We start from the raw sequence: 26,617 nt of genomic DNA, 5'->3' as shown, positions 1-26,617 counted from the left end.
TTGAAAAAAATCTAAAAATCTTAAAAGGGAATTGCGTACATTAAGATATTGATAAAACGCACGCTAGGCTTTCATATTCTGCATATTAACACCAAAAAATGTGTCCCATAAAATGTAGTTTATTATTCCGGGAAACAGGTCAGATACGTCCTTTGTAATCCTCTTACAGGAATGGATCACAATATGTAATTTGTGCAAAAATTCACTTTGAAGGGATTGAAATAAATAATACTTGTTTTCCTTTTAGGAAAAAATATGCCAAATAGTCTAACTTTAGAGAACAAATTAGCTAAAAGATGAGATCAAAACAATAGAAAATTCGGACAACAAAAGCTTAAGATTTTACCCACTGGTTCTTAAAATTTATTCCAAGAGGTTGAGCAGCACCTAATTGTATTATCTTTGGAAAATCTTAGCATTTGCTAGGAAAATTAAACTATGTTTTTATTATTAAAGTAATAGTAAAAAAATCTCTTCACTTTAGATTTAGAGGGTGAATGTTAAACAGAAACGTGTTAGAAACACGTGAGTTTTCATTAAGGGAATGACAAGAGGCCTTCTGAGGAAAGAAAGCCTTGGACTTTGGAAACATGATCCGTGTGTGTGTGTGTGTGTGTGTGTGAGAACATATTTCCGTTGCAGGAAACTAAAGACTCTAGTTGAATTTTAAACATTGTCATTTGAAATAACAATGATCATTTGTGGGTCATTACTTTCCTAAATTTCATATTGGCCTGGAAGACAAGGAAAGAAGGGCCAGAACTTTGGGCCTCTATACAGGGCTCTATCCAGGGTATAGCACATTTAAATAATTTGTATTAATTTATTATAGTAGACATCTTTGGAGAACCCACCCAATGCATTCTACATTTCTGAGAATGTACCCCATTCACAGCCCCTCTGTAGGAAGCAACTCCTCACCGTTAGCTGAGTCAGCTTGGGTCGAATGCCAGCACTAGAAGAGACAGCGCATAGATTGGGCTGAACTAGTTCGATTCTTTCTTTTGAGAAGTTGCCCCTCAAGGCACAGGGACTATTTGTTAGATAACAGTGAACAATTGAATTGAAAAGGAAAATATCAGGGCAAGTAGAGGAACATGCAACCATGTGAAGCCAAATAAGAGGAAAAAAAGGAGGCCAGGTGAGGAGGATACCTCATACTTTAGAAGCACAGAAAGAATAATCTTATAACTGATTTTTCTGTCCTACTGTCTGTCCTCATGTGGCTTGGCTTTATTTCCTTTCTCATCCTTACATGCTGGTGAGGTTGCTTTAGCCTAAAATAAATTCCCCGTAACTTAAGCTGGCTTAAATGGGCTTTCCTTCCTTGCCACTTGATCCTGGGCTGATATATTACTTTCTAAAAAGGTCTATCTGAAGCTAACTCACTCTCCCTCAAATCTATCTGTACATGCAAACACGGCTTGTATGTGCATAAAGGGACTCTCAGTGCTTTAATCTGAAACATCGTTTCTATTGGCCAGTGCTCACAATCTTAACGTGACAATGGCACAAATGAGCAGTCTCCAGAGTCAAGCAAACTTTCATGCTCTTTCCCCATTACAGACACGAAATTCAAACAGCATCTTTTACCGCCAGGAGGGAGTCACTGCATCTGAGGGTTCAATTTCTCAATGCCAATTTCTCAGCAGAGGTAGGTCAGGTCTTTGAAGCGCCATCCTAAAATTGCAGGGCTCTAAATAACCCAGATGAAACCTACTGGGATGAATTCACAACTGTCTGCAAGAGAAATCTCCTGCTGACGTCAATAGAAATTTATCCTGAAGGCCTAAGAATTAGGTGAGTATTAATACATTTTGCTGAGTTATTTCGATCTGATCTGAAGGCTTTAGCTTTTTCCTCTTCAAGAGTGGGTTGGAGAAGAGGGGGCTGTAACTATGTGGGAACACTCTGATGTTCCCAACGTTGTACTTGGAGATTTTACTTAGAAAGTTTAACTTAGAAGAAACTTGGCGCCGATTTTTTGTTGTTGCTGTGCACTGACCTCTGGCTTCTTCAAGCCTCTATCGTCTCCGTGCAGTTCTCTATGATTTCAGTTCTCACTGATGATCAGAATTACTTCTGCAAATGACATTTAGATTTAGAAGCAGGGGCATTGGGCGTTGAGTGTTAATTATTGTTTTGGCGTCTGGGCATACATGTATGGCCTCTGTTTATTGTTCTTAAGAAATCAGCTTATTTTTTGACGGGGTGGGTATAAGCATGCAAAGTGATTAATTTCAGCAGAACCATTGTATTCTCTAAATCTTTTAGATCAAGAGAAAGGAAAAAACTTTGTAATACAAATAAAATGTTATGGCTTTGGAAATGTATAGTATTTTTTTTCAAAACCATAAACATATGAATAAGCCATTCTGCATTCACCCAGTTGGAAATTATTGTACAGACTAAAATTCATCATTAAAAAACATTTTTTTCCAATAAAACTGATAACTTCTTGTCTGAATGAGAACGCTCTACAATGACAGGACACTATTGATACTTATACTGAAATAATATGTACAAACCAGTATACCTCACAAACAAGGCCCTAGTGGTCACCATTTTCTCACAAAAAATCAAAATAATTGAAAATGATTTTCCTGTAGTTCTTCAGACCAACTAAAATGTTCCCCATTTAATTAATAGAATTGACTTCAAACATAACATTTCCTTCAACACAGACAACTTGAGATTTATCCTTTGTCAGCTTTGAAGTTAGTGTTTGATTCTATGCAGTATCTTCTAGTTACTTGGCCTTCCTAGTTTTATTGCTTGATGTTTGTTTTTTTATGGTGAAATATTATAGACATATAGAAACATAGTAAAACAAGTCTATTTTAATTATTGTAAGGAAAACCTCTATATAACAACCTCCTGGGTAAACAGATGGAATACTCTTATTACCCCAATTACCCTAGGAGGCATTTCCCAATAGAAATATTTTCTTATCCCAAAGGAAGCCACTATTTATACTAAAGGAAATCATTTAATTTTAAAAATAGATTTACCCTGAAGTATGAATTCCTAACCAATATAGTTTAATCTGGCCCATTTTACTTATAATTTATATAAGTGAAATCATATTGTGTTTTGTGTATGTGTCTGGCTTTTCCTGTTCCATATTAGGTTTTAAAGAATCATCCATACATTGTAGGCTGGGTGCGGTGGCTCATGCCTGTAATCCCAGCACATTGGGAAGCCGAGGCAGGTGGATCCATGAGGTCGAGTTCGAGACCAGCCTGACCAACATGATGAAACCCTGTCTCCACTAAAAACACAAAAAATTAGCCAGGCGTGGTGGCACATACCTGTAAACCCAGCTACTCAGGAGGCTAAGGAAGGAGAATTGCTTGAATCTGGGATGTGGAGATTGTGGTGAGCCAACATGGTGCCACTGTACTCCAACCTGGCAACAGAGTGAGACTCTTTCTCAATAAATAAATTAACGAATTAAACTAAATATAGAATCATCCATACTGTGTGTAGATGTATTTATTCATTGTTATTGCAATAACAATGTCATTTTATTGTCTGAACATGCCACAAATTGTTTTTATTCTATTGCTGGGAGATATCTGGATTGTTTCTCATTTGGGGTCATTCGAAATAATACTGCTAAGAAACATTCTTAACCATGTCTCCTGTTGCATTAAAGTATGAATTCTATAACAGATTTACTGAGGAAATAAATTGCTAAGTAGAGGATGCGTAATTTTAATGTTAGCACCTGAGGCTACAGTTTTACAAAGTGATCCGATGGAATGGTTCCCACACTTGTATTATCAGCTTCGCCTGGGAACTCATTAGAAATGCAAATCACCCCGCCAGCAGAATCAGAAACTTTGGGGGTGGAGTCTAGCAATCTGCATTTCAATAAGTCTTCTAGATTATCCTGATGCAAGTTCAAGAGCAGTGGTTCCTAAACACTGCTGCACGTCAGAATTATCTGGGGATCTTTTAGAAAACACCAATACCTAGCTCCCTCATTCCAGACATTCTACTTCAATTGGTATGAGGTATGACTAGGGCATCAGGATCGGGAGAGAAGTTCTCAGTCTCAGTTGTTCAATTAAAATCACCTTGTGAGCCTTCAGAATAAAAGAATTAGACATCCTCCCCTGACAAAGATTCAGATATCTCATCCTTAGGGGATGAGAGGCTCAGGCATTGATCTTTGCTTGCTTGTTTGAGTTTGTTTTGTTTCATTTTAAAATAGTTCCCTAGGCAGTTTTAATATGCAACCAGGATGCATGCCACTGCCTTAGAGCAGGGAAGCCAGATAAGACCATTATAAATGTCCTAGTCTTTTCCCATTCTCTCTCTCCTCTCCTCCCTTTTCGTCACCCTTTGTCACTTTCTTCAATACAGTTCAGCTTAGTTTAAAAAAAAAAGAAAGAAAAAAATATGATTCAACGAAATCATACAAATGTGTGAACAATGAAGAGCCTCAGAGTCCCAGTGATTTCCTATTTCATACTGAACTGTTATTGAAAATGAATCTCTAATTGTCAGAATTTCAGGTAGAATAAAAAAGCTGGAGTAAAGACTCATTTGCAGCAAGGAGAGCTATTCAGCACTATTCAAATGGCAGAAAGCATGTTCCATGGAAAAATATGATAACGTTTCTTTTTCCCTCTAAGGTTTCCACTTCTAATTTGTTTTGTAAACTGGTAGACATTATTTTACCTCTCAGTCATCTATTTCCCTCTGAAACATGTCCCTATTCTCTGCAAAATGGCATTTGATGAAACATTTTGATAATGCTATAAAGTACTTTGGACATCTTAGTATAAAAATATATCTGTATATATAAATATAAATTAAATCTGTTTCAGAGAGATACATGAGTATCCATTTTTTGCCATTTAAATCTTATTTCTGAGTAATTAAAAGAAAAACAACCATGCAGATTTTCAGAAAAGTCAAAAAATTGTTTTTACCTGAAACTTAAGGTATCTCTTAAATTTAAAATAGCTTATCCTATTTCTGACCACCCTGTGATCCATATAATGTCTGAAGCTAAAGAGAGAGAATTCTATTTTCAGTACGTCTTCCTCAGCAACCTTCCATGTGTTCTATGTCACCTCACAGCAACGGTGAGAAATGTATTCAATCATTTTTAAAATGCTTGCTTTATAGTCCTTGAATTAATCAGCATAACCGTGTGAAACTAAGTAAGCCGGAGGTCACAAACTACAACCTAACTCAGTACATGAACGAGCTTCAACCTAACTTCACAGTTTATTTTCTATAATGGATAGCAGGGTCTTAGACATTCACAAACAGCCTCTGCTAGTTACAGGCAGCCAGCTGTTCAGACCATGTCCAAATGAGGCAAACAGCTCGCTGTAACCGATCAATCAATCATTTCTGTACCTTACTTTCAGTGTTTACTTCCGGTGTTCAACCTATGCTGAACTGTTCATGCTGAAGAGTGAAGGCTCTCTGATTCTCAGTTTCTCTACATCCTTATTAACACGTGCTATTTTCTGATTTTGTGTTTGTTGGCTGGTTTATTTTTGATGATAGCTATTCTAATGGGTATGAAGTGGTTTTCATTTCCATTTTTCTAATGACTAGCAGTACTGAACATCTTTTTATGTGGTTATTGGCCATTTGTATAGCTCATTTGAAGAAATGTCTACTCAAATAATTTACCTATTAAAAAACTGAGTTGTTTTTGTTGCTGAATTGTAAGACTTTTAGAAACTATATTCTATTATTTGTCAAACATATAATTTGCAAATATTTTCTCTCATTCCATAGTTGCCTTTTCCTGTTGGTTTCATCCTTTGATGCACAGAAGTTACACATTTTGATGTAGACCTATGTATCTATTTTTTGTTACCTATGCTTTTAGTGTTATGTCCATCAAATGATAGCCAAATCTAATGTCACAAAGCCTTTCTCCTAGGTTTTTGTCTAAGAGTTTTTCAGTTCCAGCTTTTACATTTAGGTATTAGATTCACTTTGAGTTAACTTTTATGTATGTTGAAAGATAAGGGCACAAAGTCATTCTTTCACATGATTTTCAATATCCAGTTTTCCCAGAACCACCTTTTGAAAAGACTGCTTTACCCCCAATAAATGATCTTGGAATCATCATTGAAAACTATTTGATTATATGTGCAAGGATTTATTTTTGGGCTTCCTATTCTATTCCATTGACCTATAGGTCAATACTTAACGCCAGTATCACTACTTTAATTACCGTAGCCTTGTATTGTTGGAGTTTAGAAAGCAATGCCCCAAATGAAGGTCTCAGCAGCAGCCTCAGAAATAAAATATTTCATCTGACCTACTCCTACCCTCCTGTCGCTCAGTCCCATCCTCCCCCAAGTCTGGCCATAGAAACTAGAGTCCCTCTTCCTCAAACTGGGTTATAGAAACTAGAACTCCTTTTCCTGAAAGGCAGCCACAAAACCTAAAAATATTCTATGTAAAAATTGGCCATAAAGAAATTGTTTGACCTTCCTTGTTTGAATGTAGGTCTTAAGGCCCCCATTCCAGAGAGGACTCTGCCCCACAGCCAGGAGAAAGGCATGCGTGCTCACAGAGGCCAAAAGAATCTAGATGGACAGGCCTTGCTGGATCTCCCCACTCAGTCTGTTCACGTCAGATCATAGGCTTTTTGTTCAATCATAGTTCTACATGGCTGTCTATACCTTGTTGAACCTAAGCATAAAAAAGAACAATTTCCTCAGTATCTTTATGCAAAAGACTCCTGTGTGTGTGCCTTAAATACATTTACCTTAAATACATTTGCATGCCTTTTATCCTACTAATCAGTCAATTTCATGTCAGTGATTTCCAGTGAACCTTTTGTGGGACAAGGGCCTTGGTGCCCACATAGTTAATATTGAAATCAGAAAGTGTGAGCCCTCCGACTTTGTTCTTTCTCAAAATTGTTTGAGCTATTTGCGATCCCCTGAGATCACATACGACTTTTAGTATAAATTTTTCTTATGCCAAAAATATTGTTGGCATTTTGATAGGGATCACTTTGAATTTGTGGATCTCCTTGGGAAGTACTGAAGCTTTACTGTGTTGAGTCTTCCAATACATGAACATGAAATACGTTTCCATTTATTTATGTCTTTACTTTCTTTCAGCAGCGTTTTGTCGTTTTTGGCACATAACCCTGCTGCCCCCTTAGTTCAGTTTATTCCTATTTTACTCTTTTTGGTAAATGTTATTCTTTTCTTAATTTTCTTTCTGGATTGTTCATTATCAGAGTATAGAAATAAAACTAATTTTTGAGTGCTGAGTTTGTACCCTGCAACTTTCCTAAACTCATGTATCAGTTCTAACAGTTGTGCTGTTTCTGTGTCCATGTGAAATCTTTAAGGTTGACTACATGTAGGCTTTTGTTCTCTGTGAATGTGGATAACTTCCCTTCTTTTTTTCCAATTTGAGTGTGTTTTGTTTATTTTTCTGTCTAATTGCTGTGATTAGAACTTTCAATACTAGGTTAGATAGAAGTGACGAAAGCAGGCATCTGTATCTTATTCCTAATCGTAGGGGACACATTTTTAGTCTGACACTATTGAGTATGATGCCGTGTAAGTAGCATCAGAAAACATAAATGCACAAATAAACTTCACAAAATGCATGAAAAGGTACAAAACATTGTTGAGGTAAGTTTTAAAACATGTAAACAAATGTAGAGCTGTAGCATGGCCATGGATTGAAAGACATTTAAAACTTCTGTATTTCAAGTTTATATCAAAAGAGAATGTAAACAAATATGAAGCTCTAATTAATGGTATACATACTGAATTGTTTAGAGGGCTGGATAGTAGTGTCTGCAATTTACTTTGAGGCACCATGGTAGCCCTCTCCAGAAGCTAGTGTCATGCCTCCAAATTTTCCAACCTACAGAAACCGAGCCAAATCAACCTGTTCTCTTTAGAAATTACCCAGCCTCAAGTATTCAGTCACAGTAACACAAAGTAACACCAAACGGTCCAAGGCAGGTGGATATGCAGATAGACAATGCTAAAACGACTGCTATTAAATGCTAGCAGTAAATCGAAGTGTTCAGCATATGGGTTTTTACTGTAAAATCCATTCAACATTACTATATATTTGAAGTTTTCATAATCAAGTGTTTTATATGCATGGGCATGTAATTTATGCTTGAATATCCATAGAATATCTTTGGAAGGATATCTTAAAAAAACCACTAACTGTGGTTACCTGCTAGAGATGTGCGATGTGGCTGAAATGCCAGGATTGCACACAGAGGCTTCTTTTAAACTCTATTCCTCTTTTTACTTCTGAATATGGACCACATGTAAATATGACATGTATAAATGGAAGAAAGACTATCTCTAAGACCTCTGTGCCCTCACACACTTTTTCCTACCCTACATTTTCTTCATAATATATGAAAATCTACCATATATAGAATTCTATATATATTCTACTATATATACAGAGGAATTCATGTATTTCACATATATATGTTAGAATTTCATATGTTTATTCATAATATATGAAATTCTATTATATACAGAATCAATAATATATAAAAATAATATAGAAATAATATATGAAATAATATAGTATATATTTTACACACACACACACACACACACATATACACATACACACACATATATATATATATATATTTATATATGGGGAGTCATTTTTCACCGTAAGTTTTGTGATAGCAGGGACTTTGTCTTGTTCACCGTTGTATCATCTGTCCTGGGTACAAGGTAGGAAGGTGCTCAGTTAAAACAAAAACCAAAACCAAAACTTGACCACTTGGGATTCTCAGACAGGCAGGAAGAAGTGTGCAGTCACTGAGTGGGCAGGCCAAGGCAGGACAGCCAAAGGGTTCAGGCCGTCAGGTGACTACTGAAATGGGAAAAAGGGCTACGGTGGAGGAAAGTGAGAGGTCTCACCATAGGATGGTGTCTTCGTCTGTTCTCACGCTGCTAATAAAGACAGCAGTGTTGTGTCTGGAGAACAGAGGAAACTAGCAGTTGTCACCTTGCCCAGACAGACTTTTGATCTATTCTTCTGAGAGATTTTTCTCAGAGTCTATCTTAATCTCTAAAAGATACCAGGGAGAATTTATATGCATAATAAGATAATTTTTGTTCACAGTAATGTACCAACCCCCACTTTTCTTCCACCTCCCCCAGAGCACAGAGCAACTTTGTCTGAGGCCATTATTCTTTGGGCTCATTAATTTCCTACATCCCTATCCTCCACTCCCCTACAAAAAAGGGTATATAAACATCTGGGACTCACTGAGTTACTGGGTTACTCCTGCAATTCCCCCCATGCCATGTACCTTAAATTTGGTATACCTTTCTATTCCTATTAATCTATGTCAGTTCATTTTCCAAGAACCTTCAGAGTGGAAGAGAACCTTTCCCTCGGCCCCTACAGGCAGTATTCCCTTAAGATTCCCATCTTGATCCTCAAGTGAAATAGTCAAATAATTTTTCTCCTTCTCTCCTAAAGGACATTTTTCAGTCGAATATAGTCAAAATCCAAAGTTCTTTTTGCTTCACAGTTTCATTCATTGCAACCCGATGATACTACCCTCAAAATCCGGGATTACTTTGAGGAGCTGCACAGCCCAGGGGTGGGAAGACTCTTGTTCTCTTGCTGGCTAAGCTTGAAGGCAAAGTTTTGATTTCTTTGACAACCTGAGTTTATTTTTAGAGATATCAGGATGACTCACCTCTCTTGACATTTGTTTCTATAAAAACTAACTTTAAAATATTACATTTCCAACTCTGCACAAAGAGGAAGACAAAAGCCGTGAAAGTAGCTGAACCTGAAGAAGACTCCGCTTGAGAGTCCTTTCATCCTGCCTTACCTGTCCTCCCGCCCTTTCACACCCTGAGATTGATATGGCTCTTCTGAGCACCCCTCATACAGCCACATCGTGCAGGTGTTTGTGTATGTGTGACCTGACAACAGACATCCAGGGGCGAGAGACCAGTCACACAAGCCGAAGAGAAGAAACGCGTGTTCTGATCACCGCCTCCATCCGTGAATTGGTGGCTACAATATTAGTAACAGTTAAATGATACGCATGATTTATAAAATACTGAGGAAATATTAAAAATACTTGATGCAAGGGTATACGACATTTCTAACATCCAGCACACTGTACCTTCCTGTGGTTTCATTTAGTTTACTCAGGGGAAGTTGCCAGGTTCAAACAAAGAGGAAAACATAAAGGAAATGCAATAACTGATGAGCACATGAGAACTGATTTCGACAGGAAGCAGAAAAAGGAAAACACAGGCTCCAAAGTGCACTGTCTAGACTGTGTGCATTTAGACAGAAATGTACAAAAATACCAACATATTTACGAAATGCAAGTTTATTGTGAAGCTGGGAATATGAGGATTTTCTATGTCAAACATTTCTAATTTCTACTGTATTAAAAAAATTAAAACTGTAACAATCTTGAAAAATGCTATTTTATTAATATTCCTTAAATGAATGTGTTTGTGTATATATATATTTAAAATGTATTTACTTTTAAAGTCTGAGGATTCCTATATTGGTTACATTAAAGGACACAAGACAGTCAACAACCCAAATGGTATAAATAGAAATCCACTAGCATGGATTAGTGTGCCAAAGGGGTATCACAGGAGCCAGCTGGGAGAGCACAAGAACGGGTTCTGGCTGGCAGACAGATGCAATAAAATTCTGTAACTGCTGAGAAAGATCTCTTCATATATCCAAATTAACTAGAGAATAAGAGGGATAACTCAACCAGAGCTTTAATCTGGGAATAATGACCCCACTAACCAGCCAGTATGTTTGAAATATTTACCAAGCATTTATCACACACCAAGTACCCATATCTGAGCTAAGTTTGATGTGAGAAACACACCACACATAATAAAATGTGCCGGTCTTTAAGGTTTATACATTCTAGAAGTAACACAGAGAGCCACACTCTCCAAAGTTTAAAAGATGTGGGGCAATCATGTATGCTTAAGGAGCTGAGATAAAGGGAAACCCAGCAGGGAACTGGAAAACTCTAGGCGACAGAAAGACTTGGGCTGAATCTTGAGTATGAGAAGTGAGAAGGTCAATCTGTCTTGTTACAGAAGAACAGCCAGAGGCTTTGAGGTAACTTGCATTTTAGTGTATTTTAATGTTTCCATAGAATATTCACAAATTCTCAAAAAATGTTATAAATGGGCCAGGTGCAGTGGCTCCTGTCTGAAATCCCAGCACTTTGGGAGGCTGAGGCGGGCAGATCATGAGGTCAGGAGTTTAAGACCTGCCTGCCAACATGGTGAAATCCCATCTCTACTAAAAATACAAAAATTAGCCAGTCATGGTGGCAGGCACCTGTAATCCCAGATACTCAGGAGGCTGAGGCAGGAGGATCACTTGAACCCAGAAGGCAGCGGTTGCAGTGAGCTGAGACCGTGACACTGCACTCCAGCCTGGGTGACAGAGGGAGATTATGTCTCAAAAAAAAAAGAAGTTATAAATGAATGCATAAGTGAGTGAACAAGTACATTTTGGAGTGAATTGTGTGCATGGTGGTGAGAGTTGAAACTTGTGAACCTTCTGCTCTGACGTTACTCATTTCCGGAAGGGTCAAGTCATCAGCATTAAAGTTTATGACACCATCTACTCTTAGGATCAGACATTTTTTAAGTCCCAGTTCTTTAGCATCTGATTCTAAAGATCCTTACATAGCTCTCTTTCATTCTGTATTGTAGTTGCCTCCTGATCATTCTATTCTTTGTCTATTCCTTCTTGGTTGGCGAACTCATTTTCAGTTTGTGCTCCTGGCTTGGGCCTGCAATTCCCTATGAACACTCATCCAGTGACACCCCGGTCACCTTTGGTGCTGCAGAAGTGGGGCAGGGACAATACTGTCAGTCTTCTCAAAGACCTCCAGGACCCAGCCCTCAGGGTCTGATCTGGAAAGGAATTTTGTGAACCGGGCTCTGAATCTAGTCCACTGACTCTGCGGTCAATCTGCTGTGACACAAAGGTAGCTTCCAGTTTGTTTGGCCCATTATTTAATTCTAGGTTTTAGAATTCAGTGGCATACAAGACAGATAATAGTTTCTGCCCTCATGACATTAACTTCAAAACAGGAAAATAGGTAGACCATAATAATGAGTTTGGAGTTAAATAAGTCATTAATGGATTTATTTATTTTATTGTATTTTTTTTTTTTGAGATGGTGTCTCATTCTGTCTCCCAAAAGTACAGTGGCGTGATCTCAGCTCACTTTCACTTCCGCCTCACAGGTTCAAGCAATTCTCCTCCCTCAGCCTCCCAAGTAGATGGGATTACAGCTGCCTGGCACCACGCCTGTCTAATTAGTATATTTTTAGTAAAGACAGGGTTTCACCGGGTTAGCAAGGCTGATCTCGAACTCCTGACCTCAAGTGATCCACGGGCCTTGGCTTCCCAGTGTTGGAATTACAGGCATGAGCCATCGCACCAGGCCTATCAATGGATTTTAGGTTCAACAGTAATATCACACTTTTGTGTTAAGAGATTATTCTTACAGCTGTATGGAGATGACTTCAGGGAGGTAGGAGCAAACACGAAGTGATCAGTTAGGAGACATTAAAGTAGACCAGAGGAGAAAGGACAGAGAGAATGAAGCAGGGGAAGTGGGTGTCTTCAAGATATATGTGGAAAGTAGATTTGACAGCACTTGTTAATGCAACGGATGCAGGTGAAAGATGGCAAAGAAGCTGATTCACACTAAAGAATCTTGGGAATCAGTGGAGTGCCAGGGATCCACTGGCTTTGTATTGAATTTGCCTCACAGCAGAAAGGCAACAGAACCTGAATATTAATATTGCAACCGGTTACTTTCAACCTAGCAAGTTTTTGACTGTAACTGGTCGCCTTAATCTCAGTAAGCCAGATATCGCCTCTGTTGTTTGGCAGTATTTACAGTTAGAGGTTTGTTTAAAGTTGTGAACATACAGTGCTCAGATTCAAGACCACCTGTGGGTGGAATGCAACTCCTTAATAAGAAGATCTTGTAGATTTTGCTGCAGCCAGCGGCCAGACACAGATGAGACAATTATAAATCAAAGGAAGTGGTTGGTGTTTCTCTGAAAGAGGTAATTATTGAGAAAAGGTTATGGATATTCCTGTTCTTTGAATTATTCCCACTAATGACTTAAAAATGGAAGTGGCTGGGTGCAGTGGCTCACGCCTGTAATCCTGGTACTTCGGGAGGCCAAGGTGGGTGGATCACTTGAGACCAGGAGTTAGAGATCAGCCTGGCCAACATGGTGAAACCTCATCTCTACCAAAAATAGGAAAATTAGCTGGGTATTGTGGCCCATGCCTGTAGTCCCAGCTACTCAGGAGGCCGAGGCAGAAGAATTACTTGAACTCAGGAAGCAAAGGTTGCCGTGAGCTGAGATTGTGCCACTGCACTCCAGCCTGGGCAACAGAGAGAGACCCTGCCTCAAAAACAAACAAACAAAACCAAGAATTATAGGAAGCCCCTTAAAATGGCAGGATGAATACCATCTGTCTTGAAGGTGATTTGGAACTCTAATTGACTTTACTCATTTGTCTTTCCAAGGCCATTATGTCCAACCCATCATTTCTGAGAGATCATAGCTAACCTTACAGATGTTGGTATACTGGCATCATCCATTACAGAGCTTCACCCTTTGGGCCTTGACAAACCTATAGCAAAATTCTCTTATGTGCACTTGGGAAACTGCCTTGTGTCAACAAGACCCCAAATATTTAATAGCTAATGGAAGTTTCTGTCTTACAAGTTTCATGTAACCAACCCAGTGTACAAGGGAGACTTGATTCCTGAACTCATTTATGTTCCAACTTAATTTTCTTCTTAAGAACTGAAGACAAAACCAGTGTACTTTTTAAAGGGCATATTACTCTTAAAATAATTATCTCTGCAAATATACTGCAACGAAGACTCATCTATGGGGCTCCAAATTGACTATATCCTTGTTGCATTAAAACTTAGCGATTCTAGAGAATGGATGCTACCTTCGAAGGGTAACCAGCAGGGAAGGCATTTTAGGTTTAGACACCAGGAGAAGAAGAGGAGAAAGAAAGAAGAATCATTAAGAATCTCAGATTTATCTTAGGCAAGGTGATCCAGTTTCCAGGGCGTTTCCTCCAGTGATCTATGACATAGGAAGATAACAGACATAGGAGAGGTGATCCTGCTGTGAAACGCCTTTTCTGTCTTGTAGTTTTTGTATTGTGCTAGGGAAATGTGGTACTGCTGAAGCCGTGGAGACCGATCTGTGTGGTCATGGGTTTCTAGCCTCCCCGAAACATTGTTCTTCCCTCTCTGTTCAAGCAGGACCAAGAGTTTTCTTCAACAAATATGTATCGACTGTTATCACAGCCAAGTAGAAAAAATAGTGCCAAAGCTAAAATGATCCATGGGGCATAGCCTCTGTCTTTGAAAAATTCAGTTGATTAGATCTGATACTCAAGGTTTTCCTCATGCCTAAAACTATAAACAGTTTTTTCTCAATTTTTGTTTTTAGTAAGCTGTAGTAGCAGACCAGGTAAGTTTATTTTCATCTGGATACTTCACCTGCAGTTAGAACGTATGGCCATGGGTCAGTGCTATATGACTGTTGTATGCACGGAGTGAGTAACAAAACCTGAGCTCATTGGTGAATCTGCTATTCACCAGTGCTAGCCTCCACCAGTAGCCCTGGATCCAGGGTCTTCCGGCTAGTGAATCTCTGGATTAGTTTCTATTAAATGCAGTGGTGAGGATCCAGTGAGTAGAAGCAGGATCCTCGTCATTTCTGTCCATAATATTATATCAATCAAGATAGAAGTAGAACATTCTATTTTATGGATAAAAGATTGAAAGTAAAAGATGTGCTTTACAAGCAATTGATTTTAAGATCTCATTTCTTCAGGTACCATCTTTTTGTCAAGGAGGTTTACGATAAAATAAATTATTGATACAAGAAGAAATGTACAACTTCACATTCACAGTGGAAATCTGAAGCACATTTCTCTCAGTAACACAAAGAGCAAGACCAAAAAAGTCACTAAGACTATAGAATGCTTGATTATAATATTTAACAAACCTGACCTGATTGATTCCATACAATGATCACATACAAAGCTCTAGAACACTCATTCTTATGAAATGCACATAAAATATTTACTTAAATCAAAAATATTTTAGGCAAAAAATCAAGTCTCAGCAGATTTGGAAGGGCTCAAATCACACTAAATATGTTTCCTGACCACAGTGGAATAATGTTAGAAATAATAAGTAAGGTAACTGAAAATTTATCTTATATTTGGAAATTAAAAATGCATTTTTAAATAACCCATAAGTTAATGAAGAAATCATAATGAAAGTAGAAAATATTTTGAACCAAAAAATGATGAAAATACTACATGTGAAAATTTATGGAATATAGCTAAATACATTCCTAAGGAGAAAATTATACACTTGGATTTATATACTATAAATGACAATAATCTGAGCATCTGAATCAAGGAGTTTGAAAAAGAACATAAAATTATTCCAAAGAAAATAATAAAAGAAATATAGAAATGGAAAACAATACTACAAAGAAAAAGTGAAAACTTTCTGGCTATACATTTGGTTGGCATGAAGAAAAATCCTAGAAAAAAATAACTCATCAAATACCTCCCCCACAGAAAAAAAAAATCAGATTAATTATACCTATGAAGGAAATTGTATACATTATTTAAAACCTTCCCCAAAAGAAAACTTTATGCTCAGATGTTTCTCCTAGAAGTTTGGTGATTTCTAAAGGCTGAAGACATGGCAATAATTGTTTTTTCTTGTTTTTTGTTTTTTGGTTTTTTTTGAGACAGAGTCTCACTCTGTCGCCAGGCGTTGAGCTGGAGTGCAGTGGCACAATCTCGGCTCACTGCAACCTCCACCTCCCGGGTTCAGGCAATTCTCCTGCCTCAGCCTCCTGAGTAACTGGGACTACAGGCATGCACCACCACGCCCAGCTAATTTTTGTATTTTTAGTAGAGATGGGGTTTCACCATGTTGATCAGAATGGTCTTGATCTCTTGACCTCATGATCCACCAGACTCGGCCTCCCAAAGTGCTGGGATTACAGGCGTGAGCCACTGCGCCCGGCCCACAATAATCTTACAGAAATTTTTCTACAGAAAAAATTGGAATGGAATGCTTACCAGGATGTTTTATGAGATCTGTGTAATCTTGATATGAAAATGTAGCAAATTCATTACAAAGGACAATTACAGGTAATATTTCCCATGCAAACAGCTTTAAAAATCTTAAACAAAATATGAGCAAGCCAAATCTAAGGATATGTTAAAATTCTAGAACATTTTTAAGAGATTTATTTTTATTGCACTTTAGATTCTGGAGTGCACATGCAGATCATGCAAGATTGTTGCATAGGTACATTCATAGCAAGGTGGTTTGTTGCCACCATCCCCCCATCCTATACCTGACATTTCTCCCCACGTTACACCTCCCCCATCCTACCTCCCACTATCCCTCCCATAGCCCCCCCCAACAGACCCCAGTATGTGATGCTCCCCTGTTTGTTTACAATAGCAAAGACCTGAAACCAACCCAAATGCCCATCAATGATAGACTGGACAAAGAAAATGTGGCACATATACACCATGGAATACTATGCAGCCATAAAAATGATGCGTTCGTGTCCTTTGTAGGGACATGAATGAACCTGGAAACCATCATTCTCAGCAAACTGACACAAGAACAGAAAATCAAACACTGCATGTTCTCACTCATAGGCGGGTGTTGAACAATGAGAACACTTGGACACAAAGAGGGGAGCATTTTTAAGAGATTTATAGAAGACGTAAATAAATTGAGATTATTTGGTACTCATTGATGAGAGGGTCAAAATGTAATAGATTCATTATAACCCTTTTCAAAATCTCAGGTTCCTGTGTGTAAATTGGCAAGCTATCTCTAAAATATACATGTAAAACGAAGCATCCAGCAATAAATGGTAAAGATGAGCACACAGAGAAGATACATTATGTCATCAATCAAGACTTACTATAAACTACATTAACTAACATAGTATTAGCATTTGGATACACAAATAGATCAATGATTTAGAGGAGATATTCTAGAAACAGGTCCATACATACTTTAGGGTTATAGGGAAAAAATTATTCAAAAAACAGTGCTGAAACAGTTTCTCTCTCTCTCTCTCTCTCTCTCTCTCTCTCTCTGTGTGTGTGTATTTGTGGCAAGTGATGGGGAACTCACCTGACCCCTAGTACATACTTAAACATCAATTTCAGATGAAATTAGATCCAAACATAAAAGATTAAAAAAGCTACTAGAAGATAACATAAAATGTATATATTTTTAACTTGATTCAGATTTCTTACTACCAATGATTTAAAAAGATTTCTTAATACCAAAGCATTGATTTAAATGTGATAAAATTGAAGTAATTCTGCTAATAAGAATATTCCATTAAAATAGTGAAAAGACATGGCCGGGCACGGTGGCTCACGCCTGTAATCCCAGCACTTTGGGAGGCCGAGGCGGGTGGATCACGAGGTCAAGAGATCGAGACCATCCTGGTCAACATGGTGAAACCCCATCTCTACTAAAAATACAAAAACTTAGCTGGGCATGGTGGCACCTGCCTGTAATCCCAGCTACTCAGGAGGCTGAGGCAGGGGAATTGCCTGAACCCAGGAATCGGAGGTTGTGGTGAGCCGAGATCGCGCCATTGCACTCCAGCCTGGGTAACAAGAGTGAAACTCCATCTCAAAAAAAAAAAAAATAGTGAAAAGACAAATCCACATACTGAAACATGCTTTCATATTTCCATCCAACTGAAGGCTCATTTTCAAAATATATAAAGAATTTCTAGAAATCAATAGAAAAATATAGTAAAATCTTGGCAAAACAAAACAAAAACAAAAACATGAAGAGGAATTCCAAAAAGGAGCACATCCCAAATGCCAATGAGTATTGAAAAAGTACTTAAACCCCCTTGCTCATTGGTGGGAAACAAATTAAAACCTTAATGAAAATCCGCTATACATACATCAAAATAACTACAATTAAAAAGACTGGCGATGTGGAGTGCTTATGAGAATGTGGAGTATCTCAGATCTCACACATTGCTGATGGGAATATAAATCTTTACAGCCACTTTGGAAAACTCTTCAGTAGTACCTGACGAAATTGAACATACACATATTCTTTGACCCAGATATTTCAGTCCTAGGAATCCTGAATAGAAATGCACGTAAATGTGCAATTGTACTATCCTCAAACAGGATACAGTTAATATGTTTATCAATATTAAATAAAAAATAAATTATAGCATATTATGGAATATAGAGCAATGTAAATGAATAAATTTCAGTTTCATACAACAATATATAAATGCATTTCACAAGGATAACATTTAACAAAAGATGCCACATATAAAATAATACGTAGTAAATGAGTCCATTTATAGTGTTCAGAAATAGACAATCCATACAGTTAGAAGAACTAAGGGGGCTCTTGCAACATTTTATCTAGGAAAACTATAAAGATCTTTTTTAGAATCATAGCAATTAAAGAAAAAAAAGTCTGGTAATGATCAAAATTAAACAAATTTTAGGTTTACTTGAATTTATATTTGTTCCTGTAGAGCATTTTTTATAGATCTTCACCAATACATTCACCAGGAATGTCCAATGATACGTTAATAATCTCTCAAATAAGACCCTGATTTGTAGCATTTGCTATTTTTCCATGCTCCCACTGCAGCCAGTTTTAAGCTATCCAATGGGACTGTGTAACACAGAGCTGGGAAGAGCCACACAACACTGGTGCTCCTGAGCCTGTATAAACTGGTAACCACTGAATAGAAACCAGAATTAATAATATATGCTCAACATCACTGTTCATTCGAGAAATGCAAATCAAAACTACAATGAACCATCATCTCACCCCAGCTAAACATGACATTTATCCGAAAATTCAAGCAATAGCAATATCTGGCAAGGGTATGGAGGACAAGAGAATTCTAGGGCCCTGTTGGCAAAAATGTGAATTAGTACCACTGTGGGGCTTCTCTTCCGTTGCTCAGCAAGCAGGAGGGAGTGTTACTGCTCTTTTACTCCTGCCACCACAGCTCAGTGAGCAGGAGCACTACAGCTCTTCTGCTATCAGGGTTCTGAGAGTTCTGAGTTCTTGTCCTGTGACCAAGAGGAATAAGGTATGTGGATATGGGAGACTGAGCAAGGCAGAGAATTTTATTGAGTGACATAAAGAAAGCTCTCAGCATAGAAAGGGGACCTGAACATGGAGAGCCATCTGTGAGGCTGAGTCCAGGATTTTTATGGGCTTAGAATGGGGGAGTGCAGGCCTTGTGCAGTGATTCACACCTGTAATCCCAGCACTTTGGGAGGCCAAGGCAGGTGGATCACCTGGGGTCAGCAGTTTGAGATGCACCTGGCCAACATGACGAAAACCCATCTCTATTAAAAATACAAAAAAATTAGCCAGGCATGCTGGCAGGCCCCTGTAATCCCACCTACTTGGGAGGCTGAGGCAGGAGAATTGCTTGAACCTGGGAGGTGGGGTTTGCAGTGAGTCGAGATGGCGCCACTGTACTCCAGCCTGGGCCACAAGAGCAAAACTCAGTCTCAAAAACAAAATCAAAAAAGAATGGGGGAGAGCATGCTGATTGGTCTATGGGTGGTCCTGGAAAAAGCACCATTTGATTGGTTAAAATGCAGCATTCAGAAGGAAGCAATCAAGAGAGAATGGGTAAGATGGGGATGAAGTTCTCACTCTGCTCATGTACTTAATCTGGAACTGGCAGCTTGGTTTTCAGGCTTTAAATTGTCCTTGGCTTGAAGGTTGGGTTTCACTAGGGATCCGTCCCTGTCTGCTTAAGAATTTTTCTGTTTCCTGTCATTATCATGACCCACTATGGATAACAGTTTGGAAGTTCCTCAAAAGTTGAAAACAGAGCTACCATGATCCAGAGATCCCACTGCTGGTACCTACCCAAAAGAAAGGTAATCGATATATCGAAGCGACACCTGCATTCTGATGTTTGTTGCACCAGTGTTTACAATAGCTAAGATTTTGAAGTGTTCAATACAACCTAAGTGTTCAATACACAGATGGATACATAAAATGTGGTACACTTACACAGCGGAGGACTTTGCAGCTATAAAAAAAAGGGATTTTCATTTGCAAGAACATGGATGGAACTGTATGTAGGTCATTATGTTAAGCGAAATAAGTCAGGCAGAGGGATAGAGAGAATAGAAGAGGGATGGGCTAGAAAGGGCAGTGAGGCTGTGGGGGAAAGAGGAAGATGATTGATGGGTACAAATATATGTATAGTTAGAAAGAATAAATAAGACAGTATTTGATAGCAAAACAGGGTGACTATAGCCAATAATAATTATACATTTGAAAATAACTAAAAGACTACAAACGGATTGTTTGTAATTCAAAGGACAAATGCTTGAGGAGATAGATCCTCATTTTCCATGATGTGATTGTTACTTACTGCATGCCCGTATCAAAACATCTCAAAGTACTTTCATAGCCCATAAATATATCCATCTACTCTCTACTCACAAAATGTGTTTTAAAAACTTAATTTAAAAAGCATGTGTTTGTATATCATCCTTATATCATGTTTAGGTCAGTTTATGTCAGTGTCTGCTATAGAGGTACACCCTTAGCAAGCATTCAATAAAATAAAATATTTACCAGAATACATAAAGAGAAATGAATAAATAAATGGATTCTAGGTTTTCGTTTTCATATTACAACATAATAATAAATTTATGATACTCTGCTGTCCATTTTCTCGGCCAGCTCTAACCCATCTTCTGCATACGGTGTATTAAAATTGGAGCACTTTGGACGACTTACTACTCAGCAACTCTCCTTTCCACAAAGGTTATTAATATGCAACTGTTTACACAAATACAGACTTTAGAGAACCTTTCAGTATACTGAGATATTTTCTATTTTTGAACTTTTGTCTCTGAGAACACATAGAATCTGTCCTCTTTATTTTGTCAAAACTTGCTTCTCTAAAGTGCAGTCAAGTGGTTTAGCAAATTAGAGCCAGAGGAAGTCACTCTGTTAGAGCATTAAAGAATTCTCGCCGGGCGCGGTGGCTCACGCCTGTAATCCCAGCACTGAGGCCAAGGCGGGTGGATCACTAGGTCAAGAGACTGAGACCATCCTGGTCAACATGGTGAAACCCCGTCTCTACTAAAAATACAAAAAATTAGCTGGGCATGGTGGCGCGTGCCTGTAATCCCAGCTACTCAGGAGACTGAGGCAGGAGAATTGCCTGAACCCAGGAGGCAGAGGCTACAGTGAGCTGAGATCACGCCATTGCTCTCCAACCTGGGTAAACAAGAGCGAAACTTCGTCTCAAAAAAAAAAAAAAAAAAAAAAAACAATTCCCTTAGATCTCCAGGCCTGGATTTTTATGAACATCACCTGTAAAAATCTTTCCCAAGTCCTGCGGCTCACCTTCAGAGATCTCCATTCAGTCAATCTGGCCCAGGAGCTTGGCAGCTGCATTTTTAAAAGGTGATAAAAATGTACATCCTAGGCTACAGCAGAGCTTCTCACATTGTATGTGCATTTATTTGCATGATGTGGGGATCGTGTTAAAGTGCAAATTCGGGTCCAGAGGGCCTAGGGTGGAGCCCAAGGTTCTACATTTCTAATCAGATCCTGGGTGATACAGCTACTGATTCCATGAACTGCACTTTGGAAGCAAAGGTCTAAATTAAATAGATGTCATCTTATTGGTTTGAATTGGCGGGATATGATTGCATGTGTTGTGACTGCTGAGAGCATTGTTATTTAAAACTTACATGTAAGAGTACTTGGGAGTTTACGTGCATATATAGAAATGTCTGAAGGCAGGGAATTTCAGCAAGGAAGTATCTCTCTGTTTTATTTTAGTCACTTCTCAAGAGAAAACGACAACAGATGCGTGGACATTTAAATATATCCCTGTCAAACTAATACATTCAGTTATTATGAATGTAAGGAAATGTTCATTAAATATTTCAGATCCTTCTTTGTTCAGGTATAACTGCTGCCACCCTGTAGTCTCAGTGGTTTCACTAAGGTAATTTGCTTTTTCCCTTTGGAATATTTGTCTAACTTATTGCATGCGATTCACTGACTAATACGCAAGCGTTCGAGGGCAGAGCGCAAAACAATTTTGGTTGCAGAAGGAAATAAATAAATTATTATAGGCAGCAAAGATTAATGAAGCTTCTCAGGATTTAAATAGGGCCAACGTAAATCATGACAAATAAATTTGTATTTATTTACTAATTGTGTTAGTTGGAGATGTAATTAGAGGTGGATCCCGGAAATAACAGGAGGGTGTTGAAAGCGTTTCCCAGTTATCTCCCAGAAACCTGCCGAAAATGAATTCCAAACAGATGAGGGGACGAAACAAGCGCTAAGTGAAGAAGTGACCTGGGTTGTAGCATATCAATTAGATAAGACGTGGTACAAATACTCCAGACCTGGGCCCTCTCCTTGCAGAAAAGGTGGTTAGGGTCTGGAAGAGGTGGGGCAGAAATTCATCTTTTATTCTTGGTATTTGGAACATTGATGTATATACAAGGATTTACAATCCCTTTTTAGAGACACTGACTAGTGATTAAGAATCAGACTTGTCTCGTTGCAGTCTGTTTACCATAGCCATGCGTTAAATACGGCCCCGTGCTGGATCTGCGCACTGATTGACAACACAGTTCTTGTTCAGCTGCAGCAAGAGAAAGAATGAAAAGGAAAACAAAGCAAAAGCAGGTAACAGTTATTGAGCGCACACTGTATACTACGCTCTGTATTGAGCGCACACTGTATACTACGCTCTGTATTGTTAAACTACGTTCGGCCTAAAGGTTTCTCGATACGTGACAAACTGTGACCTAATTTGATGTGTAAGGTGACCGGAATGTATCTGTGTAAAAAGTAGCTGAGTCTCAGCCAACCAAGGGCTGCCAACGGTTCGAAGCAGTTTAAATAAGGCAAACACCCAGCGGTAACCGGTACAGCTGCTTCCGTACCTCACCACAGCTTCTGTGTCACTTTCCTTTTGTCCAGAGATGCTTTCCGGCTGTATAGCTGCCCTGGAGTCGCTCTGAACCTGCCTGGTTCTTGGGTCTGCCAGATTTGCATTTTGTTCTTTGCTCAATTAAACTCTGTTACATTTAATTTGTCTAAAGTTTTCCTTCAATGCTATTAATGCTTTACATTCATTGTAATTTCTAGTACTTACAATAACCCTGATAAGATAGTGAGGAACAGAGTGTCGGAAGATCCCTGAGTAAAAGGTAAGTATTAGATCAGAGAAAGGGTCTCTACCGTGAGGACGTTTGGAAGAAGACATTTAGTTTTTCCAGAAAAACAACAACACGAACTCTGTTTACTTCCCCAGACATGCATGTCACTTTGCTGATACTCATCGAGCCTAAAAAACCAGTTGGGTTTGGAATAGCGGTAAAAGTTTAATTTCTTTTTTTTTGTTGTTGTTGTTTTTTTTTTTGAGACGGAGTTTCGCTTGTTACCCAGGCTGGAGTGCAATGGCGCCATCTCGGCTCACCGCAACCTCTGCCTCCTGGTTCAGGCAATTCTCCTGCCTCAGCCTCCCGAGTTGCTGGGATTACAGGCACGCGCCACCATGCCCAGCTAATTTTTTGTTTTTTTAGTAGAGATGGGGTTTCACCATGTTGACCAGGATGGTCTCGATCTCTTGACCTTGTGATCCACCCGCCTGGGCCTCCCAGAGTGCTGGGATTACAGGCACGCGCCACCATGCCCAGCTAATTTTTTGTTTTTTTAGTAGAGATGGGGTTTCACCATGTTGACCGGGATGGTCTCGATCTCTTGACCTAGTGATCCACCCCCTCGGCCTCCCAGAGTGCTGGGATTACAGGCACGCGCCACCATGCCCAGCTAATTTTTTGTATTTTTAGTAGAGACGGGGTTTCACCATGTTGACCAGGATGGTCTCGATCTCTTGACCTCGTGATCCACCCGCCTCGGCCTCCCAGAGTGCTGGGATTACAGGCACGCGCCACCACGCCCAGCTAATTTTTTGTATTTTTAGTAGAGACGGGGTTTCACCATGTTGACCAGGATGGTCTCGATCTCTTGACCTCGTGATCCACCCGCCTCGGCCTCCCAGAGTGCTGGGATTACAGGCACGCGCCACCACGCCCAGCTAATTTTTTGTATTTTTAGTAGAGACGGGGTTTCACCATGTTGACCAGGATGGTCTCGATCTCTTGACCTAGTGATCCACCCGCCTCGGCCTCCCAGAGTGCTGGGATTACAGGCAGAGTTTAATTTCTAACCACTCTTTTCCATAGATATTTACATCCGTCTGCTAAGTAATGCTTTATTTGAACTTTATCTAATCCCTGTAATCCTGTGAAACAGCAATAGAAAAAAAAACCCCAAAAATTAAAAACGAAAAACTTCCCAACCTTTGTGTTTCTGGAGAAAACTTACTGCAAGGAGCCAGTCTTCCCCATGTGACTTAGGTAAGCTGAGACTTCTTAATAGCCCCTGGCTTCTTCAGGACAAGGCCAGGAACAGATCCTTCAAATTTCCATTTTTTTTTTGCCTCATAAGTGATTAGCGGAATTGTTTGTCACCATCGGTCAAACAAAATGTTAGTTTACTTGACTTGGCCAAACGTAAACTTGTCTCCTCCCCATAGGGCCTGAACCTTGACTCTAGCCTGATCCAGCAGCATAAGGCGGAAGTACTCCTCCTGAGGCACCTCCCAAGCATCGTCGCCGATCTCAGGAAAAACATTCTCCGTCCTACTCCCTGAATCTGGTTCTTTCTAGCCTTGTTTACCCCGTCCCATAAGAGAAAGACCTTTTTCTGCCTGACCTTTGAGATTCTTGCAGATCTTCCAGTCAGAGTTCTCTCTATTGCAAGAGTCTTTTCAAATAAAGTTCCTCCTTACTGAAGTCTGAATTTGCTTTCATTTAACGTCAGTCTCCCTGTCTCCACAAACACTCTTAGATCTGTCTTCCATGCTTCCATTAGGACGCCCTGTGACACAACTTCAGAGGGCACTATCTACACAGCAGTAGAGGTAAATGGCCTCCCCTAGAATTGTACAAGGCATAATGTCTGTGGCTACACATGACAGCACTAGCTGGAAGGGTAGTCTTTAAATCTCAAAATTAACACTTTATTCCTCTACTTAAAATACATTAAAGACTCTCAAGTTTCAGTAGAAAAACCTCTACACTCCCTGATTTGATATGCAGGGAGTTTTCCCGTTTGATTCCCACTTACTTCTCTAGTGTCAGCTTCCACCACTCCCATTCTATACCTTCTAACAATGTCAGAATCTACCATTCCTGGCCAATTCTTTCTGTCATTGAACGGATTGTTCCTTCAACCTAAAATGTCTGTTCCCTTCATCGTAACTGGCACACCCTGCTCATCACTCAAATGGAAGTTTGAGCATCACCACCACTGATAAGCCTTTCTCTAATCCTCTCTTGGACTTAGAGCTGGATACTAACTCTGATATTTGACCTCTGAAAATACTAACTCTGATATTTGACCTCTGAAAATATGCCATTGCCTAACGGTAACTTATTTCCAAGACCATCTGCTATGGCTTGAATGTGTCCCCTACATAACTCACATGTTGAAATTTAATGGCCAATGTAAAGGTATTAAGAGGTGGGGTCTTTAAGAGATGATTCGGTCATGAGACGCCTCCTTTATTAATGGAATTAAGGCCCCTATAACAGAGGCTTCATTCAGCTCTCTTGCTCCTCTGCCTTGTGCCATGTGAGGACACAGCATTCCTCCCTTCTGGAGGATGTAGCCGCAAGCTCTCATCTTGGAAGCAGAGAGCAGCCTTCACCATACAATGAGCCTGCCGGTGCCTGGATCTTGGATTTACCAGCCTTCAACCATGAGAAATAAATTTTGGCTCTTTATAAATTACCCAGTGTAAAGTATTTTGTTGTAACAGCACAAACAGACTAAAAAACCATCTCCCTCGAGTTACTGCTAACTTGTTAAAGACTGAGTGAATTAGGAGATAAAACATGGATGTAGAGGCAGTAGATGTGAACGTGGACTGGCTGCGTTGGACTCCTACTGCAAAACCACCACACAAAGCTCAATAGTTTGTCACAAGACCCCACGAAACACACTCATGTTACACTTTAATCAAGGTAAAGGATCTGGTACCTAAGGAGAAAGGAAATGCAGGCAAATCATGGAGACCCACTAGATTTTAAAACACAGCTCTCCAGGGTTCTTTCTTAGTTGTACCAAATGTATTTTACCTCTAGATGATGAACCGCCAAGAAATGCTGGAGAAACCAGTTAAATTGGGTATATATTCATCAGTTTTTTCATTCATAAACAATGCAAACAAAATGACTACGAGTGTAACCAGGACAATTTAAAAATAAAATAGTACATTATAAATTATTAGCTAGCACCCACGTTCCCTTTATTATGGGACAGAAGTCAGTATTGGACTTCCATGCATCCCCCAAAATAAGACAAGAAACATCTCTCTCTGTTTTAAACACCTGGATACAT

The 26,617-nt window shown here is 39.1% G+C and overlaps 2 long non-coding RNA genes across 11 annotated transcripts in view; one reads left to right on the top strand and one right to left on the bottom strand.

Moving 5' to 3' along the window:
* LOC128929024 (uncharacterized) overlaps positions 1-26,617 on the bottom strand; it is a 597,561-nt gene that overhangs the window by 106,073 nt on the left and 464,871 nt on the right. The window lies entirely within an intron of this gene.
* LOC144578028 (uncharacterized) lies at positions 1,651-24,994 on the top strand. Its single transcript, XR_013523000.1, has 3 exons — positions 1,651-1,800; positions 22,710-22,831; positions 24,750-24,994. It is a non-coding gene; the product is annotated as an uncharacterized LOC144578028 (long non-coding RNA).

Source organism: Callithrix jacchus, chromosome 10 (assembly GCF_049354715.1).
Source record: "Callithrix jacchus isolate 240 chromosome 10, calJac240_pri, whole genome shotgun sequence".
Classification (NCBI taxonomy): domain Eukaryota; kingdom Metazoa; phylum Chordata; class Mammalia; order Primates; family Cebidae; genus Callithrix; species Callithrix jacchus.
This window is presented reverse-complemented; position numbering and strand designations above follow the sequence as displayed.